The 6,747-nt window shown below is 38.0% G+C and overlaps 1 long non-coding RNA gene across 1 annotated transcript; it reads right to left on the bottom strand.

Moving 5' to 3' along the window:
• Positions 1-2,787: 2,787 nt before the first annotated feature.
• On the bottom strand, positions 2,788-4,305 carry LOC127966095 (uncharacterized). Its single transcript, XR_008155544.1, has 2 exons — positions 3,973-4,305; positions 2,788-3,659 (listed from the first exon to the last, which is right to left on the bottom strand). It is a non-coding gene; the product is annotated as an uncharacterized LOC127966095 (long non-coding RNA).
• Between the last annotated feature and the right edge of the window lie 2,442 nt (positions 4,306-6,747).

Genomic DNA, 6,747 nt, shown 5'->3' with positions numbered 1-6,747 from the left:
TGGGGGGAAATGTTATCCCTTGTAAAAGTTAGTTAGTCATTTTACTTTAAAGAAAGAAAGAAAGAAAGAAAGAAAGAAAGAAAGAAAATTCTAGAAGACAGATAGACTGATAACATGCTTTAGTGCAGATCAGTAAAGTTCACACCACAACCTGCTTTAAGCCATGAAACTGCACATTTAAACAATGTGTTAAATCATACAAAATGTTAGAGGCTGTCTGTAATAAAAAAAAAAAGAAGAAAAAATAAAAGAAAGAAATTAATATATGAAAATAAATTGTATTAATATTAATATTAGTATTCAATATTAGAACATTTTCTTGTTTAAAAAAAAGAAAAAAAAAGTATTAATTGAAAATGTTTTGCGTTCACATTACTTTTGAAAAAAAAAAATGATGTGGAAATAAGTCGAGCACATCATAAAGGCATTATTCACCCAGAAAGTAAGGTTCAGTAAATTCAGATGATAATAAATTCAGGTACGTTTGTAGGCTTTGGGCCTTTCTTTAATAACATAGTGCAAAAGCCTGAGTTAATACATGTGTAAAGTGCTGTTTCAAGGCTTCCTATACAAGTCACATTCATTTTATATATATATATATTTTATATTGCTTCTTACATGATTAATAATTTACATTGCAGATTTTAAAATTAGATTTTATGAAGGCACTGATGCATAGACAACTAAATCACATTGGAAATTATAGATTTTTTTTAACAAAATGCTCTGAAAGACTTTACTATAATCATTTATAGTAACTGTTAGTAGAAATGGGTTTAACAGTGCAGGATTTCACAACATAAGGATCGTCTGGGGGTTTACCAAAACAAATTAATCAGTCCAGATCGTCTAAATGTTTACCCCATTGCAAAAATGAATGAGAATAAAAACATAATTTGTCACTGTAAACATTTATTTTCTTATTATTGAATGAATACAAAATAAAAATCCACTGTTTGTATACATGGTTTTGAGGAGTTACGATATGAGCACATCACCTCTTAAACAGAGTCCGAGGATGAGGGTCAGCCTCCTGTTATGTTTTAGTTCTAAAACATAAAAATGAACAATTCCCGATGCTTACAGAACTGTAAATCTTTATATCTACACTAAATATGTAATCTGGTTACAATCTGCAGCATAATGAAAAAAAAAGGACAAAGAAAAGATGATCCATAAATGTTACATATCCAGTGGCTATAAAATAATTGACATGATAACAAGCATTTGAGAAAACACACACAAATGGCATTATTTACGTGCCTGGCATCTGTTATTTAGGCATGGGCTGGATGTGTTCGCTCGGATTCCCATTCCTCCCTCTCTCTCTGAGTGTGTGTGTGTGTGTGTGTCTTCTTCTCTCTGTTTTAGCTAGAATAACCTGCATACGGATCAACATGCATTGTTCTTATACATTAGTTTTATTTAAAAGTACTTTTATTTATAAAACAAATTGATTTATCTCTCCTTAATTAGAGAATGTGACTGGAACATGAAATGGAACAAGAACGGGAAAAGGCCTGAACACTGATGGCGCAGTTTCATCATAAAATAGTCTGAAAATACATATTTGTTAGGATATTTTTGATGCCTATGACAATTTGAGACAAGTGGAAATTAAGGAAAGTGTTGTTAGCACCTACACACGCATACACACATATGACTCGTGTATTTGGATGCATCAAATAATTCTCTTTACAGTTTTTTTGCAAACCAATTTCTTGACTAATCATATAGCTAAATCACAGAGTCCCCTTGTCTTTGATCCTTACTAAACTACCACAGTTTAAATGTCAGGCATGACGTAGCATGTTCTGAAACAAGCACAATAACATATTATCCACTATTTGCAAAATGCATGAACACAGATCTCAAAGCATAATGATAAACACGTAGCAGTAGAAAACTTGCCTTAAAACTTTATGATATTACTGTCATGGTTAACTGCTGCACTAAATAATGCATTTTCATGCTTGCAGCACTGCTGGACCAATACTGTTTTGCGTCTTATTATATTATCAGAGGCTTTCGTACAATGCCATGATGATAACAATTAAATGATTCAGTTAGGTTTTCCTCAAATCACAACAGAGAGTGTGTGTTCTACTTGATGAAGTGTGGATAAATCTAATGCTAGGAACTCTGGGTGGATTTTGAAGACTCCCTTAGGTCAGTTTATACTGTGTACAATTAATCTGTCTACACAGAGAAAAATAAATCAATAAATAAAAAAAATAAATAAAAATAATAATAATAATAATAATAATAATGGTTATTTCATAATATTTTTGAGTCAGAAATTGTTATTACGTTTTCCAATTAATTACAAAGAAGCTGCACTTGTAATACACTTGAATTATGCAGTAAGTAGTGTTTTATTGTAATAATCTTTGATTTTTTTACAAATTCGAAAAATAATTTTACACAATGCGTTAAATGTGAACAAGCCATATGTTATGTCTGGACAACATAACTCCGGCTCCCTAATTTTGAGCACAGGTAAGGGCACGTGACACTACTAGTCTAACATTGTGATATTTTGACATGTTCCTATATAGTGAGCAGCTAGCATGCGTATTTTTAACAAGGAGTCAGTCAAAGATCAGTGAGTCTATACATCGGCTGCTGTGACTATTTTTCCATTGAAACATGTTGGATTGCCATGAATCGTGTTAGAAAATTGTATGCTAACTCTCCAACCACAACTGATGTTCCACGAGCTGTATGCAACAGCACCTGCGCGCGCGTCAGCTGCGTCTCTGCAAAACTCCAAATAAGATGTCACGATCAAGATGTAATAATATTTTTATTGCATTTGTGCTTTAATTCAGTTGTTTATTCACATGGTAAAACCGTTAAGCATCGCATCGTTTATTTTAGTTATATAGTAAGCATACAGTCCCCAACCCTCAGTGTTAAAATTCAGAATTAAATCACGTTAAATTGATAAGGCGCGGTTGGAGCCACTTGATACTGAAAGGGAGTGCCAGACTCAAAAAAGAAAGAAAATAGTAAAACCTTGGATTTTTTTTCCCAGTTAAAAAAAAATAAAATAGTACTCATTAGAATTGCAATGTTTGCCGTTCTGACGTTGAATATGGTGATAGTCCAAGAGGAACAGAAGTAAGAGAGAGCTTTCTTCTATTATTCGCTGTGTGTGCCCTCCGCAAATGCTTTTTGGGGTAAGGGCTTCCCATTGATAGTTGAGAACAGCAAGCCCAGACCGCAAAAAGATTCGTGAAAGACTTTTCCTTACGCTTTGAATGTGACATCTGAGTTGCAGGCTTGGTCCATAATTACTAACAGTCCATGTTGTTGTAGCCAATGGCCGGACCGTGTGCAGTAGACTCCAGTTCTACACATTCGCGCAGAAATGCACAGAATCCGCTCTGGTTTACGACTCCCTTCCCATACGAGCCCGCGCACCGTAATTTTATCCGTGCTCCGATGCCCTTCCTATGGCCATACTGTACATATTCTCATGTTCGTGATGTGGTTAAGCAAAAAGCTGATCTACTCCTGTCAGTCGATAGATCTGTTGAAGGAGGGGGTTTACTGCGCTCCAGCTCACAGTAAATAGAGAGCAGTGAAGGATTTCATTGGAGCATACGAAAACTCGTCATTCGACCAATCCGTGCTCTTCTCACACAGGGACCCCCCTTTTTGAAAAAAGGAAAAATATAGAAAACTAATTCTCCACCGGTGTGCAAAATGCATTTAATACATTTGCTTCATTGTTGCCTTTGTAGCGCTTTTCTAATCCGAATGTGCCAACCTGTCATTCTATGACATATCTTAGTAATAAAAATGTTATATTATACAGGTTTCAGTTGTTTACCAGGTGTTAATCTAAGAGAATCAAGCCAAAAGCATCTGGAATGGTCCATTTGAAATACAAATGCATCACTCCGTATCAAATAATAAGCATCACCACCGCCGATAAATATCAAAATGATCCAGCTGGACACTTACCACAAGTTCCTCAAGATCCGTGTGTACAAGGTCTGTAGTCACCAAAGCTTCCTCCTTTCCTTGTCTCATAAAATAATGAACATCAATCTCTGAGTCTGGCTATATTTGGATACCCCACACATCTCTCGCACGCACGCACACGCGCACACACACACACTCACACAACCATAAAATAACCTCGTCCTCACGAGCACGCACGCACACATAAACTCTATAACCAGAGAGCCCTGCGCTTGCTTTTCTCTGAATGTGTAGAATCGCCTCCGGATTCCAAGGTCAGGACTGAGAGTAACAGGGGAGAACAGCGAGACCCTAACATTTAAGTCTAATCTTAAGAGAGATCACTCTAGTGGTGACATTATGAGGTTGTGGTTTCATTTGTGGAAGTCTCCAGTCAGTCACGATTCCCTCCATCTGTCTCCGGCACCCAGCGCTTTGCCCCTACTGACGCAGCCGACGCGCATTACTCACTTTAGCAGTCACGACTCGCCAATCTGTGCTGTTTCCGATGAAACCGCACGCCAAAAACGAATTACCAAGGACCGCTGTGCTCTTACCCACTTCATACGTTTGGCAAACGTGAAGAATTGATTGCTCTTTGAAGTGATAAACATAAACCGTATGTATGACCGAGATTTTACAGCTACATGGTTAGTCTGACGAAATGGATTTACAAAGACCACGCAGTTGGGTCTATAAACAAACCGGATTGTTTGAAAATCAGCGTTGCTGGTGTTGACTCTTTGGTTAATACACACATACAAAAGAAAGGTGTCACCATCTACGTGATCTAGAGGTTCAGTGGTTTTACGCAGGTCCTTGTTAAAGGAATCCAAGGTAGTTTTAGTTTTTCATCAGGGTGGGAGACCATCTCAATCAGCTTGGTCAAATTTAAGACCAGCAAATCATCTTAGGCTGGTTTAAGATGGTGTGTTCAGCAGGGTTGCCAGACTAACCTCAGGATCGCGTGCAAAGACTGAATTATTAAACGTATGTGATACACTGAATTATTGAGGAAATGGTCAGATGAACCAAAGCAGTCTTCAGTGTGTGGAGCAGGCTATAAAGACCAAAAACCTCTGCCTAGAAAACAATTTCCACATGACTAAGGACATGAAAGTACAGTTTTATTCAATGGTACAGGTCTGCACTGGACACTGTGGCGGCAACGTGTGAGTCGACGGATTTCAGCACCGCTGATGGCGGACAGCTCCTCTTCATTATAGAGGGTTCATCATGTGATTTCAGCCACGAATGATAAAAAGTGTAAATTAACAGGCAACCTTTTTCTCGTATTTGAGAGTTTTCGTTATTAAACAAAGCGCCAGGGTGATCCCCTTCCAGCTTCACTCACTGATTGAAAAAAGTGACCACAAACTGTTCAGAAATACATATTTCAAGCCAGAACATGCAACCGGGGTCACCAGGAGAGCGAGAGGTCTCGCAGGTGGAGGGAGCCCTCGATGAGAGAAATACATTGTGTCAGTACTGAATGAAAAGCTCAATAACACAAGGAAATATCTCAAGGACACAACAAGAGCACATAACGTGCTGTCCTGGTGTGTTTTTATGCCTCAAAACGAAGGCTGCATATGAGGGTGATACCCCTGTCTATTTCTGGATCAAGCTGTTACTATTTTTAGAGCACTTGGAGGGAAAAAAAACACTCACAAATGCTCCTCAGAGGAATTGTACGTGATCACCGTGACATGCGCGTTCACGTCTACTCTCTAACGCGGTTTGCGTAAAGGATCGTGACGCTTCGGTATCGAGACATGACACGCTTTTAAAAAGACTAATCGTGATTTCTGCTTTATTTCAAATGGATGCGAATCGTTTCTGTTATTGCTCTCATTTCTTTCTGATTTGAGCAAGTGTTACGCCCCAATTAGCCTAATTGCATCAAGGCGATATTACCGATTACAGATACAATCATACACAAACTCATAATGCAATTATGTATATATGGAAAATAAAATTTTCAGTTTCCTTTATCTTTAATTTTCCTTTATCCAAAGCAGCGTCAGTTGCATTGACGTCACGTTCATTCTCCTCCTCTCGTCGATGCCTTAATGAAAGACATTACCTCTGGATTCGGTGGCTGTTTTATCGTTTAAGGCGATAACATGAAAAATGCTTGAGGCAAAAAAGTAAACATTATTTATAGCAATGGGAGAAACACTCAAGCTCCTCACACCAACCACATAAACAAGTCAATAATGTCAGTGTAAGAGCAAGAATGGACACAATGATTAAACTCTTGAAAACAGATGGACAAAAACGACGTTTCTAATATTAGCTTACTCAGAAACCAGACTATACAATCACACCCGACACAAACAATGATAAAATAGGTGTGCCAATGGCTGATGGTGATGATGATGCAAAGACGAGCACGTTGCCAGTAAAATCCAGTTCTGGATCAGAGGCCTCATGCAAGACCAAGACAACGTCACGACGACGCAGCAAGATGCCACGATGTGTGTTTCTATACATTTATCAAAGAGATATTACAGCCATTTGCATCCATTCATACGCAACAAACAGTTAACATCTAAAAACACAGACCGTCATTTTGTAATACCATGAAGTGAATACTGGCCTAGGTGCCCTACTTGTAAAATTTGAGTCCGAGGCGCGGAGTTTACGCGGTCCTTACAAGAAGCCTGCAACACGCAAAAAGATAGTAGACAGAATATATATATATATATGTGTGTGTGTGTGTGTGTGTGTGTGTGTGTGTGTGTGTGTGTGTGTGTGTGCGTGTGTGTGTGT

This window comes from Carassius gibelio, chromosome B10 (assembly GCF_023724105.1).
Source record: "Carassius gibelio isolate Cgi1373 ecotype wild population from Czech Republic chromosome B10, carGib1.2-hapl.c, whole genome shotgun sequence".
NCBI lineage: Eukaryota > Metazoa > Chordata > Actinopteri > Cypriniformes > Cyprinidae > Carassius > Carassius gibelio.
Note: the sequence above shows the minus strand (reverse complement) of the source record. Positions and strands in the feature narration are given on the sequence as shown.